At 40.3% G+C, this 15,112-nt stretch overlaps 1 long non-coding RNA gene across 1 annotated transcript in view; it reads left to right on the plus strand.

Annotated features, from left to right (window-relative positions):
• The first annotated feature begins 5,568 nt into the window (after positions 1–5,568).
• LOC128663390 (uncharacterized) overlaps positions 5,569–15,112 on the plus strand; it is a 31,497-nt gene continuing 21,953 nt past the window's right edge. Inside the window, exon 1 of the long non-coding RNA XR_008402861.1 lies at positions 5,569–5,616. This is a non-coding gene — a long non-coding RNA (uncharacterized LOC128663390). The remainder of the gene's footprint in view (positions 5,617–15,112) is intronic.

Genomic DNA, 15,112 nt, shown 5'->3' on the forward strand with positions numbered 1-15,112 from the left:
GACAATATACATTAACCGTGATATGCAGCAACCAGGCTCACATTTATTTACTATAGGTAATTGATACTACAGTTAATCCTCCTCCCAGTGTGCATAAAGTGTCTGATAACATTACAGTGCTAGTGTCGATTTTAATTTGTGTGTTACCCTTATTTTAAGTGTAGTTTATAATAAAAGTTTTATTTTATTTATCCCATTCTGGAGAAACTGCCCTACAGTCTAGGCTGAGAGTAAGAATTGTAAATTACCCTGAATAGGCAAGTATTTGCTCACTGAACTCTGTACCCCTAGCGATTTACAGATCTCGGACCATGCCCTCAAGGGGTCCCTAAATAATATGTGAGTTTGTACATGTAGAGGAAGAGAGCGAAGGGTCGCATGGGGCAAAAAAGCCAGGTGTATCGGCCTGATCAGCCTGGTCTCTAGTTCAGGTATGGTGAAGTGACTATTCCCCACCAGCCAGTCCAATATAATTTTGGATAAGGCAGCCCAGTTATACCAGAGAATATTTGGAAGACGCAGTCCCCCTTCACTCAATGGCATAAATAGGGCGGATTTGTTTATCCTATGTTTTTTACCTTGCCAAATGAAATGTCCCAGGGAGGACTGAAGTGAGTCAGAGTCCCTTCGTGTCATGAGCAGGGGCAGCATCTGTAATGGATAAAGGAGCTTGGGCAAGGCTACCATCTTAAACAGGTGGATCCTGCCCGACAGGGATAAAGGAAGTTTCGCCCAGTGTAAGAGCATCTTTTTGATGTTCGCAACATTACAAGTGAGATTAAGGTTATATAATTTGGAGGGGTCAACATGTATTCTAATCCCTAGGTATTTAAATGAACCTTCCATAACCTTAAGACCAGTGTCTGTCAGTATAGTGTTATGAGAGTTCTGCAACTAAGTAACCTCTGATTTGTCAATATTCATTTTATAGCCCGAGAAAGAGCCAAAACTTTTGATGATGTCCAGAAGGGGACGTAAGTTATTATGTGGGTTACCTACAAATAGCAGCAAGTCATCCGCGTATAGAGACAAGTGATGTCTATGGCCAAGAATATCCAGGCCTTCTGAGTGCTGCCTGATGTATGAGGCTAGGGGCTCTATGGCCAGATCGAACAGCAGAGGGGAGAGGGGGCAGCCTTGCCTGGTACTCCTCTGCAGTCCGAACGATGGAGAGAGGCCACCATTTACTATCAGGGAGGCCCTGGGGTTAGTGTATAATCTTTGAAGGAAGTCATAAAAGTTTCCTATGATCCCAAATCTTTCCAATGCCGTGTGTAAATGATCCCACTCTATCCTGTCGAATGCCTTTTCGGCGTCAAGCGCCAAAAGACATGCGTCATGTAATCTAGAGGGGACCTGTGAGCGAACGTTGTACCAGTAATGTGATGTTATTGCCAGAGATTTTCTGATGTTAATCACGGAGGACCTGCCCTTGACAAAGCCGGTTTGATCTGCGTGAACAACAGATGGCAAGACTCCAGCTAGCCGATCCGCTAGGATCTTTGTCAATAGCTTGTAATCCCCGTTGAGTAGGGAGATTGGACGGTAAGACGACGTTTGGGTAGGGTCTCTATCAGGTTTGGGTATCAGACAGACGTTCGCCTCTGAGAAGCGAGCGTCCATCTGTATAGTGCCCCCTAGGTACTCCGAATATAGGGAAGACAACGTGGGAGCGATCTCTTCACACAATAACTTAAAATATTCAGAGGGCAGCCCATCTGGGCCCGGGGCCTTCCCTAGTTTGCTATTTTGTATGGCTTTAATTACTTCCTGCACCTGTATCGGGGCATCAAGGCTTGATTTCTGCTCCTCAGAGATAGTTGGGAGCTCCACCGACCCCCAAAATTTTTGTTTTCCCTCATGATTAATCGGCTGGCTAGTGTATAGACTGGTATAATATCGCACAAATTCTGCCATAATTTCTTTAGTGTTAGAGGTTGTCCATCTTTTTATTATTTTTGTTGTAATGAGCTGTGAATGAAGTGATGTGACCTCTCATCACTGCCTTAGAGGCATGCCAAAATAGGTCGGGAGTAGTTCTATGAAAGTCATTGTCAGATGTATAATGTAACCAGGAAGATTTTAAATGCTGACGAAAGATCACATTACAATAAAGGTATGTGGGGAATTTCCATGATCTCTCCAAAGGTCTCTCAGGGGTGGGTTGTAGCCCTAGGGTAATCGGGGCATGGTCCGAAACTGTAATTTGCCCTATGTCTGTGTAATGAATCTGGGGTGTAAGCTCATTGGAAGTAAGAAAGTAGTCAATCTGTGACATAGTGTGGTGAGTTTTAGATAGGCAAGTGAAGTCCCTCCCATCTGGGTTCCTCACTCTCCAGACATCAGTCAGATTCAATGCTTCTTTGAATGAGTTACTCAAAGGCACTTCTCTCTTGTGCGTCAATAAGTGTGTTTTAACTAGTGTTTTAGTTGCTGCAGGGTCTTTGAATCTGTCTAAGGGAAGCGCCTGGGCTAAATTGAAGTCCCCACCCATGATTATAGGACTATTGTAGGCCGATAATTTTGCCAGAAGGGTCGACCAAAAGTCTGGGTTAAAATCATTTGGGCCATAAACGTTGCAAATGGTATATGTGAGTGTGTTAACATGCAAGAGAGAAATTATGTATCTACCCCTGTGGTCCAACTCGGTCTGCATGAATGATATCGAGAGGCCCTTCCTGACTAGAATGGCCACCCCTCTCTTTCTACCCTCAGATGGAGAACACAAAACCTGTCCCACCCAACGTATTTTTAATTTCTCATGCTCCTCGGCTGTTAATTTAGTTTTCCTGCAGCAATGCTACGTCTGTGTGCAGAGAGTTTAGGTGTCGCAAGATGATGCTTCTCTTTGCAGGCGAGGTGATCCACCCACATTCCATGATGTTATCTTAATGGGTAAGGCCATACTAAAGCCACTTTTTACCCTGAAAACAGGGTGCCTCGGTAAGGGGCGTATACTGCATTTTCATATGAAATGTGCACAACAAAATTTGTATTTTAAACATCATACAAAACAAATATTTGAACCATTCACACAAAAATAAGCAGGGAAAATTGTATTGTTAAGGTGCATCAAAAATCGTAACAAAATTCTTCACCAAAATCATGTTAACAAAAAAAGTAAATTTTGTGTGTAATTTACACAGAAATTAATCAAATTAAATATTCACAGCGTAAATCGTAATTGTAGTACACTGGATGTGCAAAAAATCACACAGAAATTTGAACTTATAAATACAAAATGCAAAGCGTAATTGTTGTTTTTCCGTAAAATGGACTGAACATGGGCATTCCATGGGCATATATATGACAATGTCTCTCTAACCCCAGCGTAATTCTATAAAGATTTTCGCACTGCAGATCTCACAGTTTTTTCTCGCCAACTAAAAGCTGGCAAGCTTTTCTCAAAACAATACGAACACTTATAACCCCAAGAGAAAAACTAATGCATACTAAAATATAGGCGAATGTAAGATGCTATAAGCAGAAAGCAACGTTATGTGAGTTATATTAGCTGCAGGATTTTAATTTTAAAGTGCTCCCCCTGTTCCCTGCTAACTTCGGACTAAGGAGCGAAGTTTCCCTAACCAGCAAGCTCCAACACTTTTAATAGGAGCCATCTCGCCACTCGCAGGGACTGCCCCTTTTTTACGATCATTGCACCGGGGCAGCCCTGCGAGAGTCAGCAAGAAAAAGTAGGTTTGAGCTGGCGAAGATTATATCATCGAGCCCCTAATCATTGTACCTGGTCCCTCTGCCCAGTAAACTAGCGAGCTGCAAAAGTAAAAAGCCAGAATTACATGGCGCTTGGAATGACATCTAACTGTAATGGGTGCCATGCAACCAACCAAATAACCAAGTAATCTGTTATAAAGGAATTGTATTGGGGCAAGAGTAACTTCTCGGGACAAGTAATAAGCAAGAGAGTTGTATGTCATGTAATAAAAAACAATAAGAATGTACTTTCTTTATTATGTTTGGAAATCTCCCTTGTGGCACCTCTTAGTTATTACTGTGCAATTGGTGCTCAGATATCAAAGATGCATAGTAATAGCTCCAAGATGGGAATTTGCTGGGGAAATTAATGCACTGACTTTTGTAATATCGGTGGGCTGTTAAAATTGTGTTTCTAAGATCAGCAGTTCCAGTGGTGAGTGCTTTCAGCAGCTTCTGTACAATGATCAGTTCTGCAGCCCATAGTGGAAGTGAAGGGGTTAACATTTGTTTCAGCAGTTCTTGGTGGCAACTAAAGAATTAAGTCTTCTTCTGCATCTCTGACAGCCAACAAGACAGCTGCTTCTGTATCTATAATGTAGTTAAAAAGAAAGCTGCTTGCAAGATTACTGTACTCAAATGTAGCAAGTGCACATTAGGTTGCTTGACAATGAGAGGAAAGCTTTAGATCATCAGGCGTAAAATCTAAAGTGCTGATCTGTATGTCATTGAGAGGGGTTCTCTAACCAGTCTGAGACCCATTTCCTCCTCTGAGTGCCCAGGAAGGACAGAGGGGAAAACAGTAGTTTCAGTCAAGCAGTGATTAGCTTCTCCTAGTGGTAGAGGCTCCCAGCTCCCAGGTGAAATCTGGACTTGTCCACCAATCATCTAGCCTACAGTGTGCTGCTTCTTGTGCATTATATACGTACAGTTTATGCATTTGTGATTGGCTGATGGCTTTCAGATGATTGGGGGATAATAGAAGTAACTTTAAAATGTGTCTGAAAAAATATCTATTCCATCTGAATTTCATACTACAGGCCCAATGATGTAATTGTATCTGGACTGGGGAGAGTATTTAAGAATGCTCGCTAGTACTTCTATTTTAGCCACTTTTTACCCTAAAACAAATAATTGAACCATTCACACAAAATGGTATTGTTAAGGTGCATTAAAAAATCATAACAAAATTCTACACCAAAAATCGTATTTTAGCAAAAATGTCAAATTTGTATGTAAAGGACACAGGAATAAATCGTATTAAATATGCACAGAGTAAATCATAATTTAAGTACACTGGATGTGCAAAAAAACCACATAGAAATTTGTAATTATAATTATAAATACAAAATACAAAGGGTAATTTTTGTCCTTTGTAAAATGGGCTAAACATGGGTGCTCCATGGGCGTATATGAAATTGTCTCTCTAATCCCAGTGTAGTTCTGTAAAGATTTTTGCACTACAGGTCTAACAGTATTTTCTCACAATTTCACAAACTAAAAGATGGCGAGCTTTACTCAAAACACTAAAAATACTTATAACCCTAATAGAAAAACAAATGCATACGAAAGTATAGGCAATTGTAAGATGCTATACGCAGAAAGCAGCGTAATGTGATTTATATTGGCTGCAGGATTTTATTTTTAGTTCATCCCCTGCTCACTGCTAACTTTGATCCATGGAGCCAACCGTCCCTTTCCAGCGAGCTCCATTACTTCAATAGGAGACATCTCACAGGGACTGCCCCTTTTTTACAATAATTCCACCAGGGCTTCCCCTGAGAGGGTCAGCATGAAAAAACACATCTGTACTGTATTTACCGGTCTTTTAAATTTAAATGTAACGGCTGTGCAGTTGGGTAGCCATTTTCACAAGCAGGGAAGGAGCTCTCAGGGTGAAAGGTAAGTAAACTCTTACACGCTGGGCTTTATTAAATTCAGCTTAAATGAGCTATTTCAATAAAATTCCTTAGCACTTAAAGTGACAGTATGCAATTACTGTAACTGTATACTGTACATCAGTTGTACATTGTTCTATTACTATATTTGTTTAACCCATCTGGCTTTAACTATTTCTGTACCTTTATACTGTTTCTGTGCTCCTGTCTGTCCCAGATATTCAGCATCTATCCTTACTGCTTTATCTATATTTAAAGGGACTGTAAAGTCAAAACTAAACTTTTATGATTCAGATAGGGCATGCAATTTTAAACAACTTTCCAATTTACTTTTATCATCAAATATGCTTTGTTCCCTTGGTGGTATTTTTGAAAAGCTAAACCTAGCTAGGCTCAAACTGATTTCTAAACAGTTGAAAACTGCCTCCTAGCTCAGAGCATTTTGAAAGTTTTTCACAGTTAGACTGTGCTAGTTCATGTGTCATATAGATAACATTGTGCTCACTCCCGTGAAGTTATTTAGAAGTCTTTACTGATTGACTACACTGCATGTCTGTCAAAGGTACTTAGATTAGGAGGCTGTCTGCAAAGGCTTGAATACAAGGTAATCACAGAGGTGAAAAGTATATTAATATAACTGTGTTGGTTATGCAAAAACGGGGAATGGGTAATAAAGGGATAATAAGAAAATGTTTGGTGTAGACTGTCCCTTTAATTATGGAGCAAACTGGTGCAGCTTAGGTCTCCGATAATACGCTGACCCTCTGAAAGGCCATTCACTGATAATCTAACCCCATCACCACTATGTAACATCTATGTAGCACACCAGACGGTCCTATGTAAACACATCAGACGGTCCTGTGTAATAATTTTCCTGTGTGCCCCCTGCTCACCTTTGTACTTCATGTTTCAAGTCTATGTCTAATAATTGACAGGGTCTAGCAAATCAGGAGTGTTCAGGGGTCTACGGAAAATCTTTGTTGCCTTAGAGGTAGATGATACCGTCACTACTGATAAGTAACAACTGAAAACAATTGATAAGTTCAAATAGCCAACTTCTAAGGCAAATAGTTATTTTAGGATTTTTTTCAGCTTTAGCACCTTAACTCAAATTGACATAGATATACTTTACGTCATGTATTACAAAGCCCATCGTGCAGCATAACATAATCCGCTAGATTTAGAGTTCTGCGGCCAAAGGGGTGCGTTAGCTACGCGTGCTTTTTTATCCCGCACCTTTTAAATACCGCTGGTATTTAGAGTTCACAGAAGGGCTGCGTTCAGCTCCAAAAAGGGAGCGTATAGCATATTTACCGCCACTGCAACTCTCAATACCAGCGGTGCTTACGGACGCGGCCAGCTTCAAAAACGTGCTTGTGCACAATTCCCCCATAGGAAACAATGGGGCAGTTTGAGCTGAAAAAAAAACCTAACACCTGCAAAAAAGCAGCGTTCAGCTCCTAACGCAGCCCCATTGTTTCCTATGGGGAAACACTTCCTAAGTCTGCACCTAACACCCTAACATGTACCCTGAGTCTAAACACCCTTAACCTTACACTTATTAACCACTAATCTGCCGCCCCCGCTATCGCTGACCCCTGCATATTATTATTAACCCCTAATCTGCCGCTCCGGACACCGCCGCAACCTACATTATCCCTATGTACCCCTAATCTGTTGCCCCTAACCCCTGCCGACCCCTATATTATATTTATTAACCCCTAATCTGCCGCCCCCAACGTCGTCGCTACCTACCTACAATTATTAACCCCTAATCTGCCAACCGGACCTCGCCGCTACTATAATAAATTTATTAACCCCTAATCCGCCTCACTAACCCTATAATAAATAGTATTAACCCCTAATCTGCCCTCCCTAACATCACTGACACCTAACTTCAAGTATTAACCCCTAATCTGCCGACCGGACCTCACCGCTACTCTAATACATTTATTAACCCCTAAAGCTAAGTCTAACCCTAACACTAACACCCCCCTAAGTTAAATATAATTATTATCTAACGAAATAAATTAACTCTTATTAAATAAATTAATCCTATTTAAAGCTAAATACTTACCTGTAAAATAAACCCTAATATAGCTACAATATAAATAATAATTACATTGTAGCTATTTTAGGATTTATATTTATTTTACAGGCAACTTTGTATTTATTTTAACCAGGTACAATAGCTATTAAATAGTTATTAACTATTTAATAGCTACCTAGTTAAAATAATTACAAAATTACCTGTAAAATAAATCCTAACCTAAGTTACAATTAAACCTAACACTACACTATCAATAAATTAATTAAATAAAATACCTACAATTATCTACAATTAAACCTAACACTACACTATCAATAAATAAATTAAATACAAATAAATACACTAACTAAAGTACAAAAAATAAAAAAAGAACTAAGTTACAAAAAATAAAAAAAGAACTGTTATAAAAAAATAAAAAAATATTTACAAACATTATAAAAATATTACAACAATTTTAAGCTAATTACACCTACTCTAAGCCCCCTAATAAAATAAAAAAGCCCCCCAAAATAAAAAAATGCCCTACCCTATTCTAAAATAAAAATAGAAAAGCTCTTTTACCTTACCAGCCCTTAAAAGGGCCTTTTGCGGGGGATTCCCCAAATAATTCTGCTCTTTTGCCTGGAAAAAAAACATACAATACCCCCCCAACATTACAACCCACCACCCACATACCCCTAATCTAACCCAAACCCCCCTTAAATAAACCTAACACTAAGCCCCTGAAGATCTTCCTACCTTGTCTTCACAATGCTGGGTATCACCGATCGGTCCAGAGGAGGCTCCGAAGTCTTCATCCAAGCCCAAGCGGGGGCTGAAGAGATCCATCATCGGGCTGAAGAGGTCCATCATCGGGCTGAAGTCTTGATCCAAGTGGTGGCTGAAGAGGTCCATCATCGGGCTGAAGTCTTGATCCAAGCGGCGGCTGAAGATGTCCATCATCGGGGTCTTCTATCAAGCGGCATCTTCAATCTTCTTTCTTCTGGATCCATCTTAATCCCGCCGACGCGGAACATCCATCCTGCCCTATGACTTCCCGACGAATGACGGTTCCTTTAAATGACATCATCCAAGATGGTGTCCCTCTAATTCCGATTGGCTGATAGGATTCTATCAGCCAATCGGAATTAAGGTAGGAAAATTCTGATTGGCTGATGGAATCAGCCAATCAGATTCAAGTTCAATCCGATTGGCTGATCCAATCAGCCAATCAGATTGAGCTTGCATTCTATTGGCTGATCGGAACAGCCAATAGAATGCAAGCTCAATCTGATTGGCTGATTGGATCAGCCAATCGGATTGAACTTGAATCTGATTGGCTGATTCCATCAGCCAATCAGAATTTTCCTACCTTAATTCCGATTGGCTGATAAAATCCTATCAGCCAATCGGGATTCGAGGGACGCCATCTTGGATGACGTCATTTAAAGGAACCGTCATTCGTCGGGAAGTCATCGGGCAGGATGGATGTTCCACGTCGGCGGGATGAAGATGGATCCGGAAGAAAGAAGATTGAAGATGCCGCTTGATAGAAGACTTCAGCCCGATGATGGACCTCTTCAGTCGCCGCTTGGATCAAGACTTCAGCCCGATGATGGATCTCTTCAGCCCGATGATGGATCTCTTCAGCCCCCGCTTGGGCTTGGATGAAGACTTCGGAGCCTCCTCTGGACCGATCGGTGATACCCAGCAAGGTAGGAAGATCTTCAGGGGCTTAGTGTTAGGTTTATTTAAGGGGGGTTTGGGTTAGATTAGGGGTATGTGGGTGATGGGTTGTAATGTTGGGGGGGTATTGTATGTTTTTTTTCCAGGCAAAAGAGCAGAATTCTTTGGGGCATGCCCCGCAAAAGGTCCTTTTAAGGGCTGGTAAGGTAAAAGAGCTTTTCTATTTTCATTTTAGAATAGGGTAGGGCATTTTTTTATTTTGGGGGGCTTTGTTATTTTATTAGGGGGCTTAGAGTAGGTGTAATTAGCTTAAAATTGTTGTAATATTTTTATAATGTTTGTAAATATTTTTTTATTTTTTGTAACTTAGTTCTTTTTTTATTTTTTGTAACTTAGTTCTTTTTTTATTTTTTGTACTTTAGTTAGTGTATTTATTTGTATTTAATTTATTTATTGATAGTGTAGTGTTAGGTTTAATTGTAGATAATTGTAGGTATTTTATTTAATTAATTTATTGATAGTGTAGTGTTAGGTTTAATTGTAAGTTAGGTTAGGATTTATTTTACAGGTAATTTTGTAATTATTTTAACTAGGTAGCTATTAAATAGTTAATAACTATTTAATAGCTATTGTACCTGGTTAAAATAAATACAAAGTTGCCTGTAAAATAAATATAAATCCTAAAATATCTACAATATAATTATAATTTATATTGTAGCTATATTAGGGTTTATTTTAGAGGTAAGTATTTAGCTTTAAATAGGATTAATTTATTTAATAAGTGTTAATTTATTTTGTTAGATAATAATTATATTTAACTTAGGGGGGTGTTAGTGTTAGGGTTAGACTTAGCTTTAGGGGTTAATAAATTTATTATAGTAGCGGCGAGGTCCGGTCGGCAGATTAGGGGTTAATACTTGAAGTTAGGTGTTGGTGATGTTAGGGAGGGCAGATTAGGGGTAATACTATTTATTATAGGGTTATTGAGGCGGGAGTGAGGCGGATTAGGGGTTAATAACTTTATTATAGTAGCGGTGAGGTCCGGTCGGCAGATTAGGGATTAATAATTGTAGGTAGGTGGTGGCGACGTTGGGGGCGGCAGATTAGGGGTTAATAAATATTTTGTAGGTGCCGGCGGTGTTAGGGGCAGCAGATTAGGGGTACATAGGGATAACGTAGGTTGCGGTGGTGTGCGGTCGGCAGATTAGGGGTTAAAAACTTTTATTAGAGTGGCGGCGATGTGGGGGGGGCCTCGGTTTAGGGGTGCATAGGTAGTTTATGGGTGTTAGTGTACTTTATAGCACAGTAGTTAAGAGCTTTATGAACCGCCGTTAGCCCAGAAAGCTCTTAACTCCTGGCTTTTTGCTGCGGCTGGAGACATGTCGTTAGAGTGTCCCCTTTGTCTTAAAACATGACCTAGCACCCTGGGAAAGTGACCCCTGCCCACCATAAGGCACCAAGGCACTCTGGGAAAGTGGCTCTTGTTTGCGAATAGGCACCCAGACACCGAAAGAAATGGGCCTCTGCTCATCAAAACTTGCCCAAGCACTCTGTGAAAGTGGTCCCTTTTCACCATTATGTGCCAAGGTCCCCTTGGAAAGTGGCCCCTGTTCTCCAATAGGTGCCCTGGCATATTGTTTAAAAAAAAACTGTGTTTATGAAAATGTATTAATAAAATTTAATAAATATCCATGCATCCTTTAATGTCCTTTTAATATTCTATCTCCCTTTCAGTGCCCCTTAACATGTCCCTCTATTGAACCCCACAATATATATTTAATAATTGTATTCTATTGGTGAGCAAGGTCCACTTCCAGAGGTGTCTATTGGTGATTAGGGGCTACTTTCCCGTGTTGCTTCGGTGCTCGTTGGCGAGCAGGGGCTACTATCCCAGAGAGCAGGGCCACTTTCATGGAGTTCAGGCACCACTTTCCAGGGGTGTCTGGGTGCATTTTGGTGAGCAAGGGCCACTTATCCCACCTACAAGCAAACAGGGGCCACTTTTACAGGATGCCTCGGCATGTATTTGCAAGCAGGGACCACTTTTCCATGTGTGGCCTGGACACTTATTGATGAGCACGGACCACTTTCACAGAGTGCCTGGGCACCTATTAGTGAGAAGGGGCCACTTTCCTTTAAATTTCCTAGAAACATAGAAACATAGATATTGATGGCAGATAAGAGCCATAGGCCCAGCAAGTCTGCCCGATATTACCTAGCAGTATAAACTTATCTAGTTTGTAGGATAGCCTTATGCTTGTCCCAGGCATTTTTAAAGTCCCCATCTAGCCAGCTATTGGTGAGCAGGGGCAACTTTCCTGGAGTGACTGGGTGCTTATTGACAGGCAGGGACCACTTTTGTGGGATACCTGTTGTGTATTAATGAGCAGGGGTCTAGGAAGCTATTGGCAAGCAGAGGTCAAATTGCTGGGGTGCCTGGGCACCTATTGTGAGCAGGGGCCACTTTCCTAGTTTTCCTGGGTGCGTTTTGCCGAGTGCCGGACATTTTTCTTGAGGGTTCCTAGACAGCTATTTGCAAGCAGAGGCACTTTCCTGGGTTGACTGGGTACCTATTGACGAGCTGGGGCCCCATTCCCGGGAGTCCTGGGTACCTATTTGTGAGTAGGGGACACTTCCTGGGGTGCTTGGGTAGATACTGGTGAGCAGGGGCAATTTAACCCCTTCGTTACCAGGAATTTCAGAGTAGAACCCAATATAAAAATTTTAGCATTTTTGCTATATCTCCATTTAAACAGAAATACCGCCTTGTTTTTTAAAAAAAATATACTGTTCAAAACTAGATATTTTTGTTTTAACCCAAGGTATTGCATACACACAAAGAGAACCATGGAACAAACAATAGTGTAATAGCTTGTTCTATAGCAAGTTACCACCAAAGGAGCAGCCTCTTTTTGCCCAGCCTGTGCCTTTACAGAAAATACATTTCCTGTAGTACACCAGTCAGATCCTGACTAAACAGTGCAGTCCATCCCTGAAATACCGGGCAATCTCTCTCTGAACTGCAAACCCCAGACGTACGTTTTGGCCTAGTGTGGGCCTCGTTAGTGAGGTGCAGCTTCAAGGTTTTGATCTAGGCCCATTTTGGTATATTTTCTGCCACCATTTCATGCCAAATGCGATCATATAAAAAACTTAACTTTTTTACCATCTTTGGGTTTCTCACTGAAATTATTTACATACTGCTTGTGCAATTATGACATACATGGCTTTGCCATTGGTTTTTGGTTATAAGAAGGCTGATAATTGCATCTTCTTACCACACTTCTATTATTTTCTGCAGTAAAGGGGATAATCAGGTATCTTGTAAGGTTAATTTTAACTGTAGTGTAGAGATTACCCTCCCATCCCCTGATCCCTCCCAAACAGCTCTCCCCCCCCCACACACACACACACTCATCCCCACTATCTTAGGTTCTGGCAGACAGTCTGCGAGTGTGCATTTTTTTTATTTTTTATTATTTTTTAATATATTTTTTTTTCTGCAGTGTTGTGATCCTCCCACCTCCCTGATCCCTCACAATCAGCTCTCTAACCCTCCCACGAATTGCAGCCATCTTTAGTAATGGCAGCTGTCTGCCAGTATCTAATTTATAAATATTTTTATTATTTTTTTTACAGTTTTATATTTTTGTAATTTATTTTGTAGTGTAGTGGTCCTGCCTTCCAGTGATCATTAAATGTGTGAATCCCCACCCTCCAATTCCACCCCTTTTCTGTAGTGCAACAATCCATCCCTCCCTCTTCCTTTTTTTTCTCCCTAGAGTGTAGGGTCCCTCCCACTCCCTCCCCTTCCGCAGCTGGTCCGCCCACCCACCTCTCACTTTCCATCCCACACTTCCCGCTGGCACCAGCAGATGATTGTTACAGACGGTGACACACACAGATCTATGTCATATTGGGTTAAGCGGTTAAAGGGTCTTTTTTAGCTATTGGTGAGCAGGGGCCACTCTTGTGGGGTGCCTAGGTGCATATATACAAGCAAGTGCCACTTTCACAGGGTGCTTGGCACCTATTGGCGAGCAGGGGCCAATTTCCTACGGTGCCTGGGTGTGTATTGGCGAGCATGTGCCATTTTGTTTAGGCAAAACATATTTTCTGTGTAGTAAGAAATTACTATTTGCCTGCCATACACACAAACACACACAATATAATATACACAGACACACACATATACAGTATTGTACTGCTCATGAGCCTACCTAGGTATGCTTTTCAACAAAGGATACCAAGTGAATGAAAAAAATTAGGCAATAGAAAAACAAATTTTAAATTTGCATAATCTATTTTAATCACAAAAGTTTAATTTTGATTTTACTGTCCCTCTAATATAACGTTTTGTATTTACTGCTGAATTGCCTTCCTCAGCCTACAGAACTTCAGAACGCTGTGTGTTTTTTGTATTTATGCTTTACCTGTTTGGTTAACTACGTGCTTGGCAGGTATGTTCACATGGTTCCAGGAATAGCAATGCACTGCACAGTTAGAGCAGTTTATTATTACATTAGAACATCCCTTTTCATTAGTCACCTAAACTAGTATTCTATTAATGATGCGCCTATGTATCACAGTAAACTTGTGAGTCAAAGTGAATGATTGGTATAATAAACTTTCATGATTCAGATAGACCATGCAGTATTAAACAACTTTCCAATTTACTTCCATTATCGAATTATGCTGTATTTTTATATGCACATTTTTTGAGGCACCAGCTCCTACTGAGCATGTGCACAAACTCCCACTATACTAGTCTGTGATTGGCTGATGTCTAACAATTCACAGGGGAAGACAGCACCTCATTTAAAGTTCTGGGGTACGGGTTAGCTAGACCCCAATGTCATAGTCACTTTTCCAAGAAGATTTCCAGCCTCCAAACGGTAAAAATAAAAAACCTTTATTCACACAGGGTCCATAATACAAACTATGTTTCAAACCAGCAATTGATTCTGATGTTTTCTTGTTTGTATAGGTTTGCTTGATTTTTAATTTTTAATAATGTTTTAATTATGAATATATGTAACAGCATACATGGAGGAATCTCCACAAATATATGCAATACTAGTCTTTGTATGCCAATTTGATATTACAATGTTATACTTATTCACATGTATACTGAAAAAAATCCACAAGATGGCAGTGTTGTCTAAGTTGACAATTGCTTGATGGGTATAAAAGGCACACCTGTGCAACTATTCATTGACATGACTAAGAACCAATTGCTGGTTTGAAATGTTGTTTGTATTATGGACCCTATGTGAATAAAGATTTTTTATTTTTACCATTTGGAGGCTGGAAATCTTCTTTGGAAAAGTGACATTGGCTGATGTCTGTCACATGATACAGGGGGCTGGAAAATGGGAGCAAAAATAAATTTGCCAAAAATATATCTATATACCGCTTAATTATGCAATTCTACTGTATTTGGTGGTCCCTTAAGGCTCAAAAATGATTTAAGACCAAGCCATTTCACTGTGCTTTACTACGTGAAATAGGAAAAATACTGAGTGATGCCACAGCTTTGGATGTTTGTAAAAGCTGTTTAGGAGATTTTTAAGGCCTAGGCCCTTGGACATTATCTTTGTTGGGTTGTAAATAACCATAAATTTATTTCTAAGCTAAATCTTAATCTTTAATCATATGGCTGGTATAGTGAACCCTGTGAACTACATCTCAACCACTTAACCAAATTTTCTATTTTATTCTAACCATCTATTAATGCTCACTCATGTCTTCATTCTTTTTTCTGTCAACTTTCTAGACAAGACAC

This window comes from Bombina bombina, chromosome 6 (assembly GCF_027579735.1).
Source record: "Bombina bombina isolate aBomBom1 chromosome 6, aBomBom1.pri, whole genome shotgun sequence".
In the NCBI taxonomy this organism is placed as follows: Eukaryota; Metazoa; Chordata; class Amphibia; order Anura; family Bombinatoridae; genus Bombina; species Bombina bombina.